The sequence below is a fragment of the Pipistrellus hanaki genome (genome assembly GCF_964339955.1).
Source record: "Pipistrellus hanaki genome assembly, chromosome: 2".
Classification (NCBI taxonomy): Eukaryota; Metazoa; Chordata; class Mammalia; order Chiroptera; family Vespertilionidae; genus Pipistrellus; species Pipistrellus hanaki.
In genome coordinates, this window is record NC_140504.1 from 63,802,285 (window position 1) to 63,826,260 (window position 23,976).

Genomic DNA, 23,976 nt, shown 5'->3' on the forward strand with positions numbered 1-23,976 from the left:
ATTTAGTATAGATACAAATGTAGAGAATATAGATGTCTCCTCTTGATGGGAAGAGCTGCAAAGTTGCCTTGCAAAGGTTCATGGGAATTATTATCACTCTCAGCAAACAATCAACCTCACTCACAACCCAAAAAAACTCCATCGAGGTTTTAGGTTAATATTCTTTTATTTGTGTATTTCTAAGATTTAAATCAGCTACACTGAAAATGATGCCTGAGAGCAAATGAAATAATATACTTTTCAATCATTAAAACATATGGCCTATTAAAAATAAATTGTTCTAATAGATAACATTAAGATACAATGGTCATCCTGATAGAGTGCAAAAGGCACATTGAGCTTTCAATGTCTGGCACTGCTGATATATAAACCCAAGAGCTGAGTTCCTGACAGACTGGAATGTCCTTTCTGCCCACACCAGTTAGATGTGTCTATATTTGGAATTCACCTACCATTACTTCCTTTTCTAAAATCCAATTCCTTGACCTTTTAAAGAGGAAAGAAAAATACAGTGTCATTGCATTGGCTTAAACACATTTTGAATATTTTCTTAAGAAAATAAAACAGCAAAAGAGAAGGCTGGAGGCTGGCAGAATTTTGAGGCCTGTGGTTGTGGTGACTGTTGGCATGGGAGTCATATTCTTGTGTTTTTGCCTTTTTTATAACTAAATTCTTCTTCCTGATACCCCTTAAATCCTAAGTGCTGGATTGCACTCCTGTTGTATACAGGAAAATTGGGACCACTGAGGAGGCAGAATGTGTGGTGGTGGTGACTGAGGGAGAGAGAAGAGAGCTGGATTTTTTTTTGGGGGGCAGGGAGTTGTTTGTTTGTTTTGTTCTAGGAGGAAGGAAGGAAAAAAATAGGAAAAATCAGAATTGAATTCAGCTATAGTGTCTTCTTTATTCTTTTCCCCAACTAAGATGTGAAGTCTGTTTTGATGCTGCAGTCCTCGTGTCTGCAGGAGGATTTTATTTCAGGAGTCCCACCTAAGTTTTGAAGTCAAACATCTGTCTTAGATGACTAGTCTACCTGCCGAGGGATATTGAGCTATGAGATATACTTTTGGTCTAGAGATAATAAATTATAATAATATCTATCTCAAGAGCTGCTAGGAGAATGAAGTGAGATACTTATAACAATTAGTACAGCAACTGGCTCCATTGAATTTTAAATAATTGGAAACCACACTTATTATCAGCTATAATTAGATATTAAAATTAAAACTCTCATAATACTTTAGAAGTGATAAAGACAAAAATAGTCTAAAATGAAAGTATTAAAAAGGAGTTATGAGCTATTATAGACCAGTATATTTATGTATGTTTTGCAAATTTGTATTTATTTTAAATATAAATCTTCATCTCTCCTATTTTTTTTAATTTATTTATTTATTTATTTATTTATTTTTTACATATTTTCTTGATTTTTTTTTATTGCCCCCCTCCCTCCTTCCCACACATCCCCTCCCTCCCCATAGTTTTATGTCCATTGGTTGTACTTATATGCATTTATACAAGTCCTTCGGTTGATCTATTATCTCCCCCTGATATCCCTACCCTCCCCACTGTAATTTGACAGTCTGCCTGTTGCTTTACTTTCTCTATATCTGTCTCTTGGTTCATCAGTTTATAAAGATCTTTATCATCCACCGATGTGTGAGGTCATGTGGTGTTTCTCTTTCGTTGATTGGCTTATTTCACTCAGCATGATGCTCTCCAATTCCATCCAGGTTGCTGCAAATGATGAGAATTCCTTCTTCTTTATGGCAGCATAGTATTCCATTGTGTAGATGTACCATAGTTTTTGGATCCAATCATCTGCTGATGGGCACCTAGGCTGTTTCCAAATTCTGGCTATTGTAGATTGTGCTGCTATGAACATAGGGGTGCATATATCCTTTCTGATTGGTGTTTCTAGTTTCTTGGGATATATTCCTAGAAGTGGGATTACTGGGTCAAATGGGAGTTCCATTTTCAGTTTTTTGAGGAAACTCCACACTGTTCTCCACAGTGGTTGCACCAGTCTGCATTCCCACCAGCAGTGCACGAGAGTTCCTTTTTCTCCGCAACCTCGCCAACACTTGTCGTTTGTTGATTTGTTGATGTTGGCCATTCTGACAGGTGTGAGATGGTACCGCATTGTTGTTTTGATTTGCACCTCTCGGATAATTAGTGACTTTGAGCATGTTTTCATGTGCCTTTTGGCCTTCCTTCTGTCTTCTTTTGAAAATATTCTGTTTAGGTCCATTGCCCATTTTTTAATTGGATCATTCATCTTCCTTTTATTTAGTTGTATAAGCTGTCTGTAAATGTTGGAGATTAAACCTTTATCAGTGGTAATATTTGCAAATATGATCTCCCACACCGTGGGCTTTCTTGTTGTTTTATTGATGGTTTCTTTTGCTGTAAAAAAGCTTTTTATTTTGAAGTAGTCCCATTTGTTTATTTTCTCTTTAGCTTCCATTGCCCTAGGGGCAGTATCAGTGAAGAAGTTATTTTGGCATACGTCTGAGATTTTGCTACCTGTGGATGCTTCTAGTATTTTTATGGTTTCCCGTCTGATGTTTAAGTCCTGTATCCATTTTGAGTTTATCCTTGTGAATGGTGTAAGTTGGTGATCTAGTTTCATTCTTTTGCATGTGTCTTTCCAATTTTCCCAACACCATTTATTGAAGAGACTGTCTTGACTCCATTGTATATTCGTGCCTCCTTTGTCAAATATTAATTGAGCATAGTGATTTGGGTTGATATCTGGGTTCTCAATTCTATTCCATTGATCTATTTGTCTGTTCTTGTGCCAGTACCAGGCTGTTTTGAGAACAGTGGCTTTGTAGTATAGTTTGAAGTCTGGTATTGAGATCCCTCCTACTTTACTCTTCTTTCTCAGAATCGCTGTGGCTATTCGGGGTCTTTTATTGTTCCAAATGAACTTTTGGAGAGTTCTTTCTAGGTCAGTGAAATATGTCGTTGGTATTTTAATGGGGAGTGCATTGAACCTATAGATTGCTTTAGGAAGTATGGACATTTTGATGATGTTGATTCTACCAATCCATGAACATGGTATGTTCTTCCATCTCCTTACATCTTCCTCTATCTCTTTTTTCAGTGTCGTGTAGTTTTCCGCAAATAGGTCCTTTATTTCTTTAGTTAAATTTATTCCTAGGTATCTTAATTTTTTTGGTGCGATGGTGAATGGAATTGCTTTTTTAGCCTCTGTTTCTGTAGTTTCACTGTTGGTGTATAGAAATGCCATGGATTTCTTGGCATTAATTTTATATCCTGCTACGTTGCCAAATTCATTTATTAAGTCAATTAGTTTTTTAATGGAGTCTTTTGGGTTTTTTATGTACAATATCATGTCATCTGCAAATAAGGATAACTTTACTTCTTCTTTTCCAATTTGGATGCCTTTTATTTCCTCCTCTTGTCTAATTGCAATGGCTAGTACTTCCAGAACTATGTCAAACAGGAGTGGCGAGAGTGGGCATCCCTGTCTTGTTCCTGTTCTTAGAGGGAATGGTTTTAGTTTTTGCCCATTGAGTATAATGTTGGCTGTGGGTTTATCATATATAGCTTTTATTATGTTGAGGTATGATCCTTGTACTCCCACTTTTTTAAGAGTTTTTAACAGGAAAGGGTGTTGGATTTTGTCAAATGCTTTTTCTGCGTCAATTGATATGACTATATGATTTTTATCTTTCAATTTGTTTATGTGATGTATCACGTTTATTGATTTGCGGATATTGTACCATCCTTGCATTCCTGGAATAAATCCTACTTGGTCATGGTGTATGATCTTTGTGATGTTCTTCTGGAGTCGATTTGCTAGAATTTTGTTGAGGATTTTGGCATCTATGTTCATGAGGGATATTGGCCTGTAATTTTCTTTCATTGAGTTGTCTTTATCTGGTTTTGGTATTAGGGTGATGTTGGCTTCATAGAAGGAGTTCGGAAGTGTTCCTTCCTCTTGGATTTTTTGGAATAGTCTGAGGAGGATAGGTTTTAGTTCTTCCTTGAATGTTTGGTAAAACTCTCCTGTGAAGCCATCTGGCCCTGGGCTTTTGTTTGCTGGAAGCTTTTTGATGACGGTTTCAATTTCTTCCCACGTCACTGGTCTATTGAGATTTTTAGATTCTTCCTGATTGAGTTTTGGCAGTTTGTATTTTTCTAGGAATATGTCCATTTCCTCCAGGTTGTTTAGTTTGTTGGAATAGAGTTGTTCGTAGTATTTTGTAACAATCTGTTGTATTTCGGTGGGGTCTGTTGTTATTTCACCTCTTTCATTTCTGATTTTGTTTATTTGGGTCCTCTCTCTTTGTTTCTTGGTTAGCCTGGCTAGAGGTCCATCAATCTTGTTTATCCTTTCGAAGAACCAGCTCTTGGTTTTGTTGATCTTATGTATTGTTTCTTTGGTCTCTATGTCATTTATCTGTGCTCTGATTTTTGTTATTTCCTTCCTTCTGCTTACACTGGGCTTTTCTTGTTGCTCTTTTTCTAACTCTTTGAGTTGTAGAGTTAGTTCATCTGTTACCATTTTTTCTAGTTTTTTGCAATAGGCTTGTAAGGACATGAACTTCCCTCTCAAAACTGCTTTTGCTGTGTCCCATAGATTTTGGATTGTTGTGTTTTCATTGTCATTTGTTGCCAGGATGTTTTTAATTTCTTCCTTGATTTCTCTGGTAACCCAGTCCTTGTTTAATAGCATGTTGTTTAGTCTCCATGTATTTGATTTCTTTGGATTATTTTTATTGTAATTAATTTCCAGTTTTATGCCACTATGGTCTGAGAAGATGCTTGATATGATTTCTATCTTCTTGAATTTGAATAGACTTTGCCTATGTCCCAAAATGTGGTCTATCTTTGAGAATGTCCCATGTGCACTTGAGAAGAATGTATATTCTGTGGCTTTGGGGTGGAATGTTCTAAAGATGTCAATTAATTCCATCTGGTCTAGTGAGTCGTTTAGGATTGATATTTCTTTGCTGATTTTTTGTTTAGATGATTTGTCGAAGGGTGACAGTGGGGTATTAAAATCTCCTACTATGATTGTATTGCTATTAATCTCTCCCTTAATGTCCTCCAGCAGTTTTTTTATGTATTTGGGCGCTCCTGTATTGGGTGCATATATATTTACCAGGGTTATTTCTTCTTGTTGGATTGTACCCTTTAGTATTATGAAGTGACCTTCATTATCTCTTGTTATGTCCTTCACTCTGAGATCTAATTTGTCAGATATAAGTATTGCTACCCCAGCTTTTCTTTCCTTTCCATTTGCCTGGAAAACTTTTTTCCATCCCTCACCCTCAGTCTGTGTGCATCTTTTTTTCTGAGGTGGGTTTCTTGTAGGCAACAGATGTAAGGGTCTTGTTTTCTTATCCAATCTGACACCCTATGTCTTTTGATTGGAGCATTTAATCCATTTACATTTAAGGTTATTATTGATAGGTACTCATTTGATGGCATTTTTATTCTATACCCATGTTCCTTCTTCAATTCCTATTTCTTTATTTTTACAGTAGACCCTTTAGCATTTCTTGCATTGCTGGTTTGGTGGAGATAAATTCCTTCAGTCTTTTTTTGTCTGTGAAGCTCCTGATTTCCCCTTCAATTTTGATTGATAGTCTTGCTGGGTACAGTATTCTTGGATTCAAACCCTTCCTTTGCATGACTTTGTATATTTCATCCCATTCCCTTCTGGCCTGATATGTTTCTGTTGAGAAATCAGTTGCTAGTCTGATGGGGGTTCCTTTGTAAGTAACTTTCTGTCTCTCTCTGGCTGCTTTTAAGATTCTTACTTTGTCGTTGTTGTTTGCCACTTTAATTATAATGTGCCTTGGCGTCTGTCTTCTGGGATTCATTTTGCTTGGGACTCTGCGAGCATCTTGGATTTGTGTGGGTTTTTTCTTCTCTATCTCAGGAAAGTTTTCTGTCATTATTTCTTGAAATACTTTTTCCACGTCTACCTCAGTTTCCTTTCCTTCTGGAACCCCTATTATTCGAATATTATTTTGTTTTGTAATGTCCCAAAGCTCCCGTAGGCTCTCCTCCTGCTTTTTAATCTTTTTTTCTAGAAGCTGCTCTAATTGGGTATTTTTTTCCATCTTGTCTTCTAGCTCACTGATGCGGTCTTCCGCTTCATCTAGTCTACTCTTGATGCTTTCTATTGAGTTCTTCATGGTAGCGATGTCATTTTTCATTTCTTCTTGGTTCTTCCTCAATTCCTGATGGTTCTTCCTCATTTCTTCTTGGTTATTGTCAAATTTCTCTTCCATTCTTTTTAGCCAACCAATAATCATTATTCTGAACTCTTGCTCTGGTAGGCTGCTTGCCTCTGGCTCGTTTACTTCCTTTTCTGGTGATGCCTGCTTTTCTTTCATTTGTGGGGTGTTTCTTTGTCTTCCCATGGTATCTCTTTTCAGGATGTCTGGTTATGTGGTGTTCTTTCTCTTGCGTTAATTTATAGGTGCAAAATACAACACTACCATGTACAACACGAGAGGCACTTAACAGGAATGTATTTACAATATTAATAACCTCTAATAAAGGTAACCCCTAGCGATAGGCAAATTAGGGTATAGGAGAGAAGGAAGGAAGGAAGGTAAAAATAAAATAAAGAAAAATTAAAAAAAAAAAAAGTCAAAGAAGAAATAAAGTAATGACAAAATGAAGTTAGAAAACAGGGAGAAAAAGAAGAGAGAGAGAGAAAGAGAGAGAGAGAGAGAGAGAGAGAGAGAGAGAGAGAAGAAGCAAACTAAAAAAATGGGAAACAAACTATATATATGTGGAGAAAATTGCCATAGATCAACCACTGAGCCCAGCCAATGCCGGTAACAATACTTGGAGATTAATACAAACTACAATACAATATCCACTATTATTAAGTAAGGTTATGATATACAGAAGTCAAAGAAACAAACAAAAACAGAGGATTTAAAAAAAAATACAAAGCAACAATAACAACACTGGAATAAGCATAACAATTTCACTGAAAAGCACCAATATTCACAATAATCAACCTTCACTCAAACAATGAGAAAAGGATAGAAAGTAGAACCGTTTTTTTTTTGTGTTTTTTTTTTTTTTTTTTTTAACTAGTTAATATAGTGCAGAGAGTGATATTTATACACTTGTATCAGGGGTTGGAACTTAGATCTATGAGTATAGTGAGAGCTTTAGCAGGGGGTATACAGAAAGAATAGAGGAAAAACTAAAGCCGGAAAGGGATAGGATAAACTGGAGACTAAAAGGTTAAAGTTTAGTAAGAGAGTGATGGGGTAAAGGTCGAATTGAGATAGGGTTGAATGATGCTATAGTAGAGATTAAAATAGAATGAAGGTTACTCCCAATGTAAAATAAAGACGAAGTAAAATGGTACTGGGGAGGAAAAGAAAAAGAAAAAAAAAAATTGCAAAATAGCAGTAGTAATAGTGAAGATAGAGATTGAAAAATGTAATAATTGAAAAGGTAAAATCAAGTAAGGAAAAAAGAAAAAAAATCGTTTCTGAAGTAAAAGATGTAAAAATGAAAATTAAATAAAAAATGTAAAAAATGAAAATAAAATAAAGAATAGTATAATTAGCATAAAATTGTCCAGTAGAGTTCAATCACTTCCTCTGTTATTGTATTTGGTATGCCTGGTTCTTGGATCAGAGAGTCTTGCAGTTCCCAGCTTTCCACTGCACCTCAGTTTTGTAAGGTAGTCCTTAATTTTAGGCAGGCTATATCTTAGTTATTTGTGTCCATTTATTTATTTTTGATTAATTAAAAGAAAAAGAAAAAGAAAAAAGAAAAAAAAAAAAAAAAAAGGCAGTTTGTAGTTCAGCCCTTAGGTGTCAGTGTTACTGGTTTGACCTCCCAGACTTTGGTTGCTCTGGCCCTCTTTCTCTCTGGGGGCGGGCCCTCGCAGCTCTCCTGGGCTACAATATAGGCGGGGCCACGGCCGCACTGGGGGCGGGGCCTCGCGGCGCTCAGGGGCGCAGCGCTCAGGGCCGCACTGGGGGCAGGGCCTCTGGGCGCTCTGGGGCCGCTGTGCTCAGGGCCGCGCTGGGGGCGGGGCCTCGCGGCGCTCCGGGGCGCGGTGCTCTGGGCCGCACTGGGGCCGGGCCTTGCGGCGCTCCTGGTGGCGCACTCAGGGCCGCTCTGGGGGCGGGGCCTCGCTGGAGCAATGGCGCTATCGCAGCCTGAACTCTCAGCCTAGCCACGCAAACTCTGACCTTTCTGTGGGTGGTTGAAGAGCTTCCTTGAATCCACCCGCTTGCTCCGATCGGGGCGCCACAGGTGCTCGATGGACTCCTCGGCTGTGGGTTTTCCAGGCCTCAGAGAAGCTGCTCCCTTCCTGGTAGGGTGGCGCCGCCTTTGCGCTGAGCCCGGAGCTCCGGGAGAAGTCGGGAGTGCTGGCCGCTTGGTCAGGAAAAATTGTCCAGCGGACACTTCCTTACCTTCCTAGAGTGATCCGCTGCCCCTTAGCTGCTAATCAACATTCCCTGAGCGACTCAGATGTTGCTTCTATCTGTTTTGGGACCGGGGTCAGAACAAGTCCATCTGTTCGGTCGCCATCTTCAAGCTCCGCCCCCATCTCTCCTATTTTTATTGCTTAGTAACATTAGATTAAAGAAAAGGAAAACATAAAATTATTGTACTCTTCAAATTCTGGATATCACAGTCACCCACCTTGGAAAGTGATTTTTGTGTTGGCAAGTTGTCTGCCATAAAGGGCATACACAGTCATGCAGGGTGGAGTGAGTTACAGTTTGTCACCTGATTAAGATCCCATTCATTTCTTTGTAAGAGATTTATTCACTTCTTGATCACATTTCAGCTCTTTAGGGTAGGATCTTCTAGTTGCTGCCTTATCTTAGTTTAATAAAACATAAAGAGTTTTTGTTTTTATTTTTTATAACCCTTCCACATTACCTCACTGTTAGGTTGGTAGCATGAGAGTCTTTCTAAAGGGCTACTAAAATTCCTGGTTTTCTTTTATATTATATAGCCTTGCCACTCTCACAAAGTATATTCCTCACAAGAAAGTTTCTCTCCTCCATATCTCTTTTATTCTTACTTGTATTTCCTGATCACTTTATCTCATAAAAAATGACATTACCAAGACAGAGAATGAAATTACAGCCTCTTAGAAAGTTTCTCTCTCAGAGATGATTTATAAAAAGTAGTGAAAGTAGGGTTGGGTCTGAAGTGGGGTTTTGAGTGGATCTGATTATTCATCTAAAATTATGGACCAGCTCCTCACCTCTGCCCTTAATCTCCAGCATCTGACTACATGAGTCAAAATTCATGCAAGGGAAGAATCTCCTAGGAGGAAGTTTAGGATTAATGTTCCTCAGGGAGAAATAGTAAGATGAATATGTCAGCATGGTGCCTGGCCAAGGACCTTCAGCTGCTTCTTATTAAGAAGGGCCTAAAGCAAAAGCTGAGAGGCTTGTTGTCATGAAAGAATGTTTAGTATTTGGACAGGCCTATGTTTGGAACTTATGTTTGAAGGTCCACATAGAATTGGGGACACTGATATTTTCCTCAGTTCTACGTTGAATTATGTGTGGTTCTGACAAGGATGGGTTGTTTTAGCTATGTAATGCTGCAGAATAAGCCATGCCAAAATAGTGGCCTAAAGCAATGACAGCAATTCTTTGGCTCACATTTTTGCAATTTGGGCAGGGTTTGGCAGAAATCATTCATTGCTTGCTCAACTTGGTGTCAGCTCCAAAAGTGGGGACTTGAATGATCTGAAGGTCTCTCTTTTCACTCATCTAGCAGTTGATGCTGGTTGTAGGCTGTCACCTTAGCCAGGGCTGCTGATGAAAACATGTGACTTCTCCAGGTACCTTGTGATTCCTCACAAGATGGTGGCTGGGCTCCAAGCACCAGGGTCTTAAAGGGGGAGCCATGAGAAAGCTATATACTTTCTGTGTTCCAGACTTTGAAGTCACAGAGCATCACTTCTGCCTTTCTCCAGTGTATGAGGCAGACATAAGCTGCCCAGGTTCAAGGCGAGGGAGAGAAGAATTTATTTCTCAATGGGGTAGTGGCAAAACCCTGGAAGAACATGTGGGACCAAAAGCCATGCTCTGGCCAGTTTTGGAAAATAAAATCTAGCATAAAGACTCAGGGCATTGCAGAAGTGCATTAGGATTAAACAGTTTCTTTTTTTATTTTTATTAAATTATTATCTTTGTACATATACCATTGCCTCCCCTCCCATACATGTCCCCCTCCCCAGAGTTCTGTGTCCATTGGTTGTACTTATATGCATGTATATAAGTCCTTCGGTTGATCTCTTATCTCCCTAACCTCCCCACTGTAATTTGACAGTCTTAAATAGTTTCAGAAGAAATGCTCAAGGGACTTTAGGGATGTAGGTTTCTGGTGCAGCATCAAGGCACCAGTCCTAGTGGTGATGTGTGCTTTTCTCCTGGCTCGGTGACAGAAGATACCAAAGGGAAGTTTGATTTAAAAAATAAAAGGCAAACAAACCAAAAATAAAACAGGAAATAAATTATGCTCGTCTTAAATCCAGCAGTGCAGGAAACACTGGCTTTTTTGAGGCAGTTATGCAAGTAAAACCTTGGACATGTGTATATCAATGCTAATGTGAATTCATTTGTGCCATAGGATGGTAAGGCCGAGCAATGCAAGCTAATGAGAACATCCGACAATCCCAACCAGTAACACTAATCCAGTATGATTTTACACCAACTACTTTGTTTCTCAATATGCAATTATTTTTTTTCTCCCTGCATCCAACTTCAAATTGAATCATTCAAATTGAAATCAAAGAATATCAAACGTTTTTAAAGTCCATAAGAAGTTGTCTTTGGTACTATAGTTTGATAGAAATTCATACATAACCTGTTACATTTCTTATTTGAAGAACTGGTTTATAACTGCGTTCTCTTCTTGTCTCCTGTCTATTCGATTTGTGTTGAGATTAGATCTTCCTTTAACCAGTTCACTTCTCAAGAGATTTCAGAAAAACTTAATTTATGCTGGTCTGACTATTGGTATACATTAAATTTCAAGTGCTTTTATTTTTAATACAATTCCAAAGCACTGAATCCACATGATAACTTTCACTGCTCTTGATTGATTTCCTCACTTCCCTCAAGCAGAGTCATTGGCAGGCTTAGCCGTTAGACTGTATATCTAGTAACTCATCTCCCAGTTTCTCTTCCGTTTTATGAACAGGCTATATTGAACAATGTCAGAATCAATGCCAAACCTTTGTGTGTCGAATTATTAACTTTTCTCTCAGCCACGGCTGTTCCCTAAGTCTTCTTCCAGAGCTTTTCAAAAGCAACTCTTGGCAGTATTTTGCCCTTTGCCCTTAATGACTTCTTTTCCTTCATAATCTATTACAAGGAAACTTAAAAAGCTTTTTGAAAGATCTGAGAAATTCATACCTACTAGGTCACTTATATAGTGTGCTATGATTAGATCTTACTCAAAATAGGAGGAACTTAATAGACTAGGGGTATTCCTTCTTTGAGAGCTGAATTTTTCTGTCTCTGTAAACTTCATACTACAGACATACTGGTTTTCTTTTCATTAAATTCTCAGTCAGTTTACCAAAGAATAAAAATTAGTTTTGCTAGGATATAATTTCTTAAATTTCTTTTGGATGCTTCCATATTTTATAGTATGTGCCATGTTAATGGCAGTTTTCAGAAGCACTAATTGTGAGTTTGAGTTACAAAATGTATAATATGATCTTACATAGAAATTCATCATAAAGACTAGAAATACATATGTGAATGTATTCCCACATACTTGCTGACTCAAGTTGGCTCAAGTTTAACATATTTGAGTTTATTAAGTATTATAATTAAGTTAATTAAATAAAGGTTAATTCTATTTGTCAGCTTTACTGGGCCACATGCTTCCCAGATATTTAGTCAAAAATTATTCTAAGTGTTTCATGTTGGTGTTTTGGGGTGAGATAAACATTTACATGGGTAGACTGAGTCAAGCAGACTGACCTCCATGAAGTGAGTGAACCCCATCCAATCAGGTGAAGGCCTGAATAGAATAAAAAAGATGACCCTCTCCTGAGTGAGAGAAAACTCTTTCTGCCTAACTGCCTTTAAACTGGGTCATTGGTTTTTCTGATGCCTTCAGACTTAAATTGAAACATAATCTCTTCCCAGGAATTTAACCTGCTGGCTTTTGGACTGTAACTACACCATCAGCTCTCCTGGTTCACAGACCTTTGCACTCAGACTGGAACTGAACCATCAGCTCTCCTGCATGTTCAGCTTGCTGACCACTTCTTGGGGCTTGCTTGCCTCTATAATCATGTGAGCCAATTCCTTCTAATCCTATATAATAAAGAGGTACTATGCAAATTGACCCTCATGCCCTCACAAGATGGCTGCCTACAACCAGGATGGCAGGGGGATTAGTGAGGGATGACCAAATGGCTGAACAGTAGGCTGTGTGTGGAAACCAGACCAGCAGTGAAGAGCAGTTGGGGGCATTCAGGCTGGCATAGGGGGGCAGTTGGGGCAATCAGGCTGGTTGGGGGGAGGGGGAGTTCGGGGCAACCAGGTCAGCAGGGGCAGTAGTTGGAGTAATTAGGCTGGCAGTGGGAGCACTTTGGGGTGACCAGGCTGGCAGAGGGGGCAGTAAGGGGTGACGAGGCTGGTGAGGGGGTCAGTTAGAACCAACCAGGCTGGCAAGTAGGGGGCATTTGGGGGCAGCCTGGCTGGCAAGGGGGGGGAATAGTGAGGGGCAATCAGGCAGGCAGGCAAGTGAGTGATTACAAGCCAGCAGTCCAGGATTGTGAAAGGGACGTACCCAAGGGGTCCTGGATTGGAGAGGGTGCAGGCTGGGCTGAGGGGACTACCTCCCTGGTGCACAAATTTTGTGCACCAGGCCTCTTGTAAATTAATAAATATAATGACATATACATCCTATTGGTTCTGTTTCTTGGAAGAATCCTTATACACTAGGGAACATTACAGTTGAAATTATAATTGTAAAAAAATCTCATTTATTCCTCCTAACAATCTTATGAGGTATATACAGTTTAAGAAATAAAACTAAGCTTAAAGAGGTTAAAAGGCTCTTTCAAGATAATACTGATAAGAGCCATCTTGTCAGTATTATCTTGAAAGAGCACTTTTGATTCTTATAAGTGTATTTCCAGTAGGACATGATCTCACTCATCTAGGGGAAATGATGAACAACATAGACTGATGAACAAGAGTAGACCCGGAGATAAGGAGCCATGGGTCAGACTGTTGGACCTCAAAGGGAGGGTGGGGATAAAATAGAGAGATCAACCAAAGGACTTGTGTGCATACATATGAGCCTAACCAGTGGTCAAGGACAATAGGGGATGGGGGCAAGATAGGGGAGGGGGATTGGAATGGGGGGTTGAGGACAAATATGTGATACCTTAATCAATAAAGAAATAAAAATAAAAAATAAAAAATAAGATAATACTGATAGATAGTAAAAGGTGGACTTGGGATACAAAGGAGGGAAATTCATAAAACATTATTCTCTCCACCAAGGTGACACTTGTATGGGGGAAAGTAGCAGGTTGTTCCTTTCAGTGCTGACCATCTGCAATAGGCTCACTTGTCTGCAGGCAATCACAGGGCCCTCCTTGGGGACTAGGATGGCACAGTGAGGACTGTATCCCAGACTAGGTGAGATTAAATCCAAATTGGATCAGGTAGTCTATCCTGGAATGCTATCTGTGGTCCCAGAATGATTTCAAGTCATGGAAAGGGAATACCAAATCCAACATTGCAGTATGAAAGATGAATGTTAGCAGGGATTCTGAAAAACTTTATCCAGAGAGCCACATGGAACTACAGGCTTTTACATAGCTAAGCACACTAACCAAGCGTGGCCAGCTTTCTCAGGGTGCCTCCCATTAATAAAAAAAAGAGGTGTGAGTGACCATATCTGACACAAGGATACTGGGTTGACCAGGCAAAGGGCCTATGGGACAGGACGACTGTGCCTGTCTTGTTCAGTGCCATCAAGAAATGAGAAGGGTACCTGGAAACAAAAACAACAAAACAAAACCTAAACAGACTCTGTCTAAACAAAACAACTGTGACTGATAAACAGAAGGTACTATAAGGAGGCCAGATGGGAGACCTGGCAATGTCAGACCTTGCCTCAGGCATGCCCCCTGCTGCTACCAGTCCCAGCTCTTCCCTGCTGGGACCATAGCATGTCCCTGCTGGCACTGGTTCTGATTGAATTCTGAGTCTTCTCCTCAAGCAAGACTTTGCCCCACCTTGGAATGGGTTTTAGGATTATGTTCTCTTACTGAGCCTAGGATCTGGTGGCACACATCATAGCTGAGTCACAGGGCTGCTAGATTTGTCTAAGATCCCTCCCTTCTTACCAACTCCCTTTCTTGGGTCACAGTCTTTCTCTGTTTCTTAGTAACTCTGGCTAAAAAACTAACTTTTATCCGAGTTCTTAAATTGCTGAGGTCTAACCAGCCTGATGGTGCTTAAGCTTCTACTTCACTTTCCATTACACCTTGAATTTGAAATCTGGTCAATTTTATTTCTATCTGACTGCCTCTCAGTTGATTCTAGACCAGGGACACTGGGCTGTGCTTGGGTCTCAGGGGCTGCACTTGGAGGAGGAAAGGGGCTGGGGTCATCCTAGGCATGGGCCAAAGGGAATAGGATCTAATGTCTAGAGGAGTTGGGGCTGAACTGAAACTAGGGTAGGTTCAATATATCGATTGGGGGAGGTGGGGGAGGGTTATAACATCAGCAACTCAGAACAGGTGATATTACAGGTGTGGTAGACAGAGCCTGGCTAGCCCTGCTAAAAACCAGTGCCCTGGAGCTGGAAGGCTTTGTGGAAAGCAGCAGAGAGCTCTGCCTTCTGGTGGGGGTGTGCTGTTAAGGCATATCCTTGGATCATACCGGTTAAATCTGTGCCTCACCTTTTCCTAGCTGTGATCTTTGCTAAATTATGTAATTCCTCTGCTTCCGATTGTCTGTAAACTGTCAATTATAATGCTTGCTCGCAGTCTGTTACAGGGATTACAGGCATATCCTGCGTAAGTGCTCATCAGATGGTCATTCTCAGTACAGTTCTAGTCTCAGTTGCATGGCCTTGGGGAAATCATTTCACATTTTTGGGCTTTAGTGTCATGTCCAATGAATGAAGAGGTCAGATTAGATCATCTCTAAATATTCATCCAGCTCAAATATCCTACAATCTAATCTCAGTTGCTACTTGGCAAAGGAGTCTTGCTTTTTAAAATTTTGTTTATTGGGGTGACATTGATTAATAAAAATATATACGTTTCAGGAGTACAATTCTAGAATACCACTTATCCCCCCCATTTACCCTCTTTTTTAGATGATCTTGCAGCCACTGCAACTCTTACCCAAACCCACAAAGTAAATAGAAGCTTATTTTTTTTAAAAAAACAACACTTTGAAACATTAGAGCCCACATATATGTTTAAATAACCTTGTCAAATTTGCTCTCCCTGCAGAGTGCTTTTCATTATTCTTTTTCATTAAAATAAAAATCCCTCTGGTTGACTTTCTAAATGTGTTTTTGTTAGGCTTTTAGCCTGTTGTTAACCATTTTCAAGTGCAAATTAAACTCTGTCCTCCTAAAGCTGAATGCTCTGCTCCCCCCTGAGCAGTCACCCATGATGATGATAGAGTGGGCACTTAATATGCTATCTAATAATAATATAAAATCTAATGTGTAATGATCTGCTCAGTGAGGTCTGTCACACAATTCCTTTATCAGTGATTTTCACTATAAAACTGCATTGAGAAGGGAGGGTTAAAACCTTGCCCAACAAACATCTGCTGTGGTAAATAGGGTATCTAATATCCAGAAAATGAATATGCAGACTCCAGAAAAACATATGCAATGAAGGGAAATGGACTTTCAGATTAGAAAGCTAGTAGCAAAGACCACATAGATCTAATTTGCAATAGAAAAGGATAAATGTAGTTGATTTCCTCCCTAGGACAAATTGCACTTAGATATAATTTTTCCTGTTCTTTATTTCAAAAGCAAAGTCAAGGGTTTCCTGTTTCTTTATGTTCCATAAACCAAGTCATTCAGATAAGCAGCCCTTTGCTCTATCAACTAATTACTTTCTGATTTGCTTTGATCTATTATTCAGGCAGTAAATCCCAGCTTCATTGCACCCAGGATGTAAAACTCCAAATGTAATCACTGTTGCTGAAGGAGATAACATAGAGTTGTTGATTTGAAAGAGGCACTTCCTTTAGTTCAAAAAGTGTAGTATGTGACACACACACTTCCATGCATTCAGGCAGTTGACCTTGCTGCAATGGCTTTTTTTTTTTTTTTTTTTTTTTTTTTTTTTAACTAGAAAACAGTAATTTAATAATCATGCTTTTGGAAGGGTGTTATGTAATCTATTTTGTGTGCTACCCTTATAAATTATAATACTCTTATATGCATAAAATAGAGTGTTGTTGTTTTTTAGTGTGGCTATTTTTCAGTATTTCATAGTCAAATCTTCACATACATTATCAACTGGCTTAAAAAGTACTTCTTTGATTCAACTGCATTCAAATATTCTTGCATAGGTTATTAACATTTTCCTGAACAAATTGAGTTTATAAATTAGAATTTCTTTACAATCAATTAAATCAATATCAATCAATATGTACAAATCCCAAAGAGCCATCTGTAAGAATGGTAAAAGCTATTGTGATTATCTTTACTTCAATATTTGTGAAAGCATGTCCATATCTATTTTGCTTGGGAGAAAAAATTATTTTCAAAAATCATATGTGAATAAGAGTTTGAACTCTTTAAATTATTTTATAAACAAAAAATTCTTAGTACTGCTTTTTTTTTTTAAATCCATTTTTTTATTTTATCATTCATCTTCTCTCTTCACTGTTTCCCTCTGCTTATCTCCATATCTCTGTATATTCTGTGCTCTAGACTGGTTTGGGACATGGAAGGAATTCTGTAAGACACCAATTTCAAAGCATTTGTATTTTTTTAAATGAGATTTTCTCTTTCGGGCCCTCCCTAATAGATTGTAGGAACACTAAGAGAGCAGTCAATCTTACTAGATTAGCTCTTCATTAAGCAATGTTTTAATGTACACTACTCAAACTCTATTACGTGGCCTTAGAAATCATTGATCATCTGAACTATTTTTTCTTGTGCTTCTTAAGTAATTTACTCTCTTCCGTCCCCCTCCATGCTACTCCAGGTCCATATAGCAACTTTTCCTCCTAAATTTAATATAGTTTCCTAAAGTTATCTGTGTTACTCTAAAGTATCAAGAATTTGGCTCAGAATAAAACTGCCATTTTAGTACTACATTATTTGACCTGGCAAGGGCTTGGGAACAAGGTAAATTTTGGCCTCATTTTTGAGAGGCGGAGATTTGATAATAATTAACTTTCTTGATAACTAGAAGGCAGTGAGGAATTTGAAGGCCATGGTACCTGTTGTATGTACTGGCAAGCAGCCTTGCCACTTGTTCCTTTATAAGAAGAAAAGAATGATTACATTGTCTTCTGATTTTTTCTGTATTGAAAGTGTTCCCAAATAATAAACTTATTGGAAGGATCTGCTATAGCACAAATAAAACTGGATGAGGGTGTGAGTGTGGGTGTTTTCTTAGTCTTGGCTTCCTAAAATCAGAATTATATGACTTTGTAAATAAGGTAGTTGGTATTTTAAGTCAATGTTGCTCTCACAAAAATTAATGAGTATCCAAACTTTCACTGATGAAAACTGACCTAATTTCAGTTGCTTTCAAAGTTCAAATTAAAGTGCTTTTAGAGTTGCCTTGCCTGCTATCTAACTACCAGGAATCATTTTTCTAGATACTTTATTTTAAACTCTTTGAACCAACTTTCTCATTAGTAAAATGGAAACATATATAGTTTCTGCCCATTAGGTTGTAATAGGATTAAATGAGATTATATAAGTGAATCAGGTGAGTTAACAACTGTAAAATATTTTAGGCAGTGCTTGATATATAGCAAGCATTTGATAGATATCAGCCATCATTATCATTATTTAAGTCATTTGGCATCTGATGAGTTTGATTCTGGAAATAAATTGCTCATCTAAACTTTAGTTATTGGAGGGGGAAGACTTACCAAGACTGCACTTTTAGTTTTCTACCATCAAGTGAGTCAATCTAAGAATGTGTTCATAGTCCCACGCACTCTTAAACCTTCCTTCTAAGTAGAAGAGAAATACTATTAACTATGATAGGGCTGTATGTTCAGAGAAAAGCTATCTTTATTCATCCATTTTCCCAAATTTTATTTTCCATTGACTTGTATAAAGTAGAACAATGGCAGAGTTTTCCCAAATCCATTTGGCCCACTTTCACATTCTAAATTGTTTGAGTATTCTTGAATATTTTTATTAAATCAAAACCTCCTAATTACACAGTCTTTGTAAGAGCTTATAAAGTATGGGCTATTGCAAAATTGCTTTGATGGTGGTCCTTGCTTTTGTCCTATTTTGACCACTCTTCTGTTTTTCAAGGCTCTATTAAAGAAATATTCATTGCATATTGTTGAAATTTATCAGATCACAGAAAGTATTACTTCTGATGGTAGGTATAGTGCATTCGAGTGGTGAAGCAGGGCTGAAATCTATCTAGCTCTGACAAATTGCTGGTGGATGTGGCAGAGCAGTAGCTCGCTTGGGTGACCTGCCCTCTACTAACTGTACAAATAAACAGAAAGAAGAGCTTACATAATGGACACTCCATATATATATATATATATATATATATATATATATATATATATATATAACATATATATAGAGTGTCCATTATGTGCAAGTTAATATACATAAGAAAAGCTAATTTATAAAATTTTGTAGATTTATTACCTATTTAAACTTACTTAATTCTGAGATATGAAGTCTCTGAGGTAGACACTGTTTTTCTTTCTGTTTATAGATGAGGAGCTGGAATCACAGAACAGTACACAGCTTGCTTGGGATACCCAGCTAGGAAGAGGCAGAATTGGGACTCAAAGTCAGGAAATGTGACTCTTTATCACCATGCTAGTTAATTCAACCTGCTGTGTGAATATCACTTATTTATTTAAACAAAACAAAACTGAAGTTCGTGGAAGTGAGTACCTTGTACCACACTCAGATTAGGAGAAAAGTGTCATACACTGAATGGCCAGATTATTATGATCTCTGAAGGCATAATAATCTGTCATTCATATATATATATATATATATATATATATATATATATATATATATATATATATATATGTTAGAGGCCTGGCGCATGAATTCATGCGTGGGTGAGGTCCGGCCAGCCTGGCCAGGGGGAGGGGACATGGGCAGTTGGCCAGCCTGCCTGCTGGTCAAACTCCTGGTTGAGGGGACAATTTGCATATTAGCCTTTTATTATATAGGTTATACACTGAGTGGGAAGAAGAGAATCATCACAGGGCAGACAGGAAGAGGGAACAAAGAAGCAAAAGAGAAGGAAGGGAGCCTGGAAAGAGTAAAGAAGGCCAGTGCCCCTGCCGGAGAGGAGAGCATGCTCCCCTGTTCTCTGGGAGAAAGCAAATTTTCTCCCCTCAAGGCTCTAAAACCCCCGTCTGCCAAAAAATTCATTTGAAAAAATTGAATTATGCCTGAGGATCCAGCACCCTCCAAAAGGCCCTGGAGATCAGAACAATCAGGATTTAAATTAATTGCTTAATGGGAAATACATATCACACACACACACACACACACACACACACACACACACACACACATACACTCACACACACACACACACTTCTGAGAACAATACTGATAATTTGCTAAAACTAGGGTATGCTTGTAACTCTTTGCAATAATTGAATTGCTGGTTACAAGAATGAATGCCTATAGAGAAATTGTGATTGAAATCCCCGAAGTTAAGTATTACTTCCATAAAGGAAGAGGTAATTAGTGAAGTATTGTGCATGTACAGCCAGTATTACACTCAGCACTTAATTATATACGTCTCAAACTGTTTCCCAGTTGTTGCGTGTATGTTAGTCTTATTCCCCTGAACTTGATCATAAACTTGGTGAGAGCAAGTGTCAGGTTATGTTCTTTTGTTGATGTCTCCTACCATGCCTGGCACAGCCCTAAAAGCACACCAATACTCAAAAGTTGATGGATGCTGATTGGAATAAATCCATGAGCCTAGAAAATTTTGGCTCTTTGAAAGAAAATTTCTTTAGTTATGCCAGCATGCCACAACCAGGACACATTTCTCAGGAGAACCAAAAAAGTTAACATACTATGTAGCTTATTAAATGGAGCAGAGAATTTGAAAGGAGACATTCTATTTGAATGCAAAGAAGTTATAGATGACTTCATATCAGGAGCTTGCTGCAGAACAGTTAGATTTGAGTTTTGTTGATTTACCTACATTTATAGAGACTGACAATGCCATTAAACCTGGAAGGAGATGGAGAGCAGAGGATTACCCTGCTGCATGGTCACCCCATGTTTTCTGGTCCCCTTTACTTCTCAAAAGCTTTGACTGTGATCTGTTCATAAAAAAGCAACTGATGCGATCTATTTATGAGGGTCAAAAGTAAAAGTATATACCATTATGTTTACTAAGTTGAAATTGATTCCTTCACTTCAGAGACATAGAAATAATAACCTCTGGTCCAGGAACATTCATTCATATTTTCTGAGTAAATCTTCCATTTAAAACATTTAATGCATGTATATTAACAATAGGTTTTTTTTTTTCAAATTAATACTGAAGGGTCCAAATCCCATGTATGTTCACTTTGATTCCTTATGAAAGGTGACAGTGGTGGCAGCTGAACCCAGACTTCAGGCATCTTTGGCCCCTGTGTGCGTGTTGGTGTTGGAGTGGTGAGACCTGGGAAAACCACCCTTGTACAGAGGCTCCCAGGACAGCTGCACAGCTCTCCACCTTATGAGATCAATCTGGACCCCAGTGCATGAAGTTTCCTTTCCTGCCATATTGGTATGAAATTTATTATCTAGATTCATCTATAAACAATTTACATCCTCAACTCAGGATCCATATATGGGATTGGGCCCAATGGTGGCATAGTGATCTCACTTAATCTCTTTGCTAGCAGATTTGATCAGGTGATGACAATTATTTTTATTTTTTAATTAAATCTTTATTGTTGAAAGTATTACATATGTCCTCTTTTTTCCCTCATTGACCCCTTCTAGCCTGCCCTCCCCCATTCTCCGCCCAAGGCCTTTACCACCCTATTGTCTGTGTCCATATGTTATACACATTTGCATACAAGTTCTTTGGCTGATTTCTTCCCACCTGCCCACCTATCTCAACGTTCCCTCAGTCTGTTCCATGCTTCTGTGTCTCTGGATCTATTTTGTTCAACAGTATATTTTCTTCATTCGATTCCACATATGAGTGAGACCATATGATACTTGTCTCTCTCTGACTGGCTTATTTTGGTTAGCCTCATAATCTTCAGGTCCCTTCATGCTCTATCAATGATGAAATTTATTGAGAAGGACTCTAACATGTCTAAATATGTCTTGATTGACACACCTGGGTAGATTAAAGTATTCACGTGGCCAGTTTCTGGGACAGTCATCACCCAGGCCCTGCATCATGTACAAAACCAAGCTCCTTTTCATTGCAATCAAGAATAAACTGGCATCATTGAGCACAGCTTTGCAATGGGATGAGTGAAGATTTGGAGGACCACCAAGATGCCTTGAATCAAAAGACTACCTACATCAATAACCTGGGTCATTCAGTGAGCTTGGTCTTAGATTTACAGCTCATTCAGGGTGGTAGGTGTGTTTACTCTTCTGGGTACAGGCTTAAATTAACTCTTTTTACAAGTCACTGGTGCTGTGGAAAAATATGAAAGGTACTGTCATTCTGAATATGGACATCCAAAGAAATCGCTGGTTTGTGAACAAAGCCATATCAGCAGAAAGAACAACCTGAGCGCTTTCGGAAAGATTTGGGCTCTGTAGCCTTGGACACAGGAACTGAGACATATGGTTTGTCTCCTGTGTCTGACCCTTCTGACCTGAACCTGACCAGGGGAAACTTGGATGAAGAGGAAGAGGAAGCAGAGAGTAACACTGATGATATTGAGAGGAAAGCCATGATCCACCAGTGTTCCAGAATTTTATGCAATACCAATGGCACAGTACTGGAAGAGAAACAATGAGTACTTTCCAGAAGTCCAAAAGTTTGGAATTCTGCAAAGGAACTATACTTACCTCCAATTATGGTTACTATCCTACAGAATAAACAGGTAATATGCTAGTGGTCATCACGCCATCACACCATAACAACCGATCTGCAGGAGGCTGCATGCACAATGAGGCATGTGAGGGTGGCCATGTGAGGAGGTGGGAGGCAGGGTGCTTCCTCACATGATTTCAGTCATGTGCTGGGCCTCTAGTAAATAATTATTTTGTTCAGAATAACAGAGTTTCTCTTATTGGGGAAATCTCCTGACTCAGATCAATCCAGGGATAGAAGACATTTGGACCTAACAGGTAAATGCCAGTTCCCCTTGGCCTTTCCCTTGGATTTCTGTAAGAAAGAAAGAATATTCTGACTGTTCTTGGGTGCTGGTATTCCTTCCAGCATAAAAATTCATGTTTTATCATTTGAACTCAAGTACTTTTGCTGCTGACAGATGGAATATAAAGAGAACATATTGTTCACTTCAGATCTCTATTATTAGTCTGAATCTATAATCTTTATTTCCCTAGCATCTTGCCCTTGACCCATGAGTTCTCCTTTTAGCAGAAAGGGAGATGGGTAACATGAGCTTGTACAGAGTGGCAGTGGTGTCTCCTTGGCAACCAATCAATGTTAGTATGAAATGTCCTCATGCTGGGTAGCTCATTATAGGACAGCAGGTTTGTTGAAGACAGTGGGCAAAACATAGAATTAATTAAGAAGAAACCTTAATTAATTAAGCTTTCAATGGTGACTTGGATAAAGAGTTTTTAATTTTAACTTTACTTAAGCCTGCTTGTCATAATTTCAAATAAGAAATCTGTATAACTACAAATAGATTAACTTCTGTTGATCAGAGAGGTTTAAAGCCACATGTTCAAACCTGTCACAGTGAGGAGGAGATGTTTACTAAAGTTTCCCCTGGACAAAAAACTAGTAACTTAAGGCAAAGTATCCTTGGTGATTTATTCAAAGGCCAGGGATATGGGTCAGGTGTACATTCCGTATGTAACAGTCATGGTAAGGACTTACCTGCCTCCTTTCTTCACTGTATCTTAAAATGTAGTACACTTCTGCCTAATCTACTAATGTACTCCAATGGTTCTGAATATGTGGTTTCTGTACCATAAGCATAAGCATAAGCATAAGCATAAGCATAAGCATAAGCTTAAGCATCACCTGGGGAGTTGTTAGGAGAGGACACTGAAGACCTCACTCAGAAACTGGGAGTGGGACCCAGCAATCAGTTTGGATCACTGCTATAACCCAGCCATCTCTAATCCCTGACTGTTTAGTCAGGAGCACTGACCTCTTTTCCCTTAGATTGTTAAAAAAAAAAAAAATTACAACATCCAACACAATAATAGTCACACAGTGTGAATGAATCAACATTATACATTTTTGTCATATCAGCAAAACACACATATATATATATATATATATATATATATATATATATATATATATATATATATATATATATATATATATATATATTTTGTGTGCCATGAGGTGGAAAAGGTTGCAAATTGCCACTGTAACTTAGCCTGTGACAACTCCAGGTGAATCTCAGGGAGCATTTCTCGTGTGACTTGCTTTATCCGGGTACCCGAACTTTGTCCATCTGGTGCCTATTCTCCAATTTAATCATTATTATAAAAACATAAGTGTTTTTTGTTGTTTTTTTTTTTTTTTAAAGGTGACAGTGGTTATGGAAGGCTAGGAAAATAAAAACAAACCCACTCTACAGAAATTACAGG

General features: G+C 38.5%; 1 long non-coding RNA gene and 1 pseudogene across 2 annotated transcripts in view; one reads left to right on the top strand and one right to left on the bottom strand.

The window, feature by feature from the left end:
• Positions 1–23,976, bottom strand: part of LOC311617601 — a 1,043,820-nt gene that overhangs the window by 80,514 nt on the left and 939,330 nt on the right. The window lies entirely within an intron of this gene.
• On the top strand, positions 545–22,284 carry LOC311617376 (GPN-loop GTPase 1-like; annotated as a pseudogene). The gene is made up of 2 exons: positions 545–606; positions 21,656–22,284. The product of its transcript is annotated as a GPN-loop GTPase 1-like (transcript).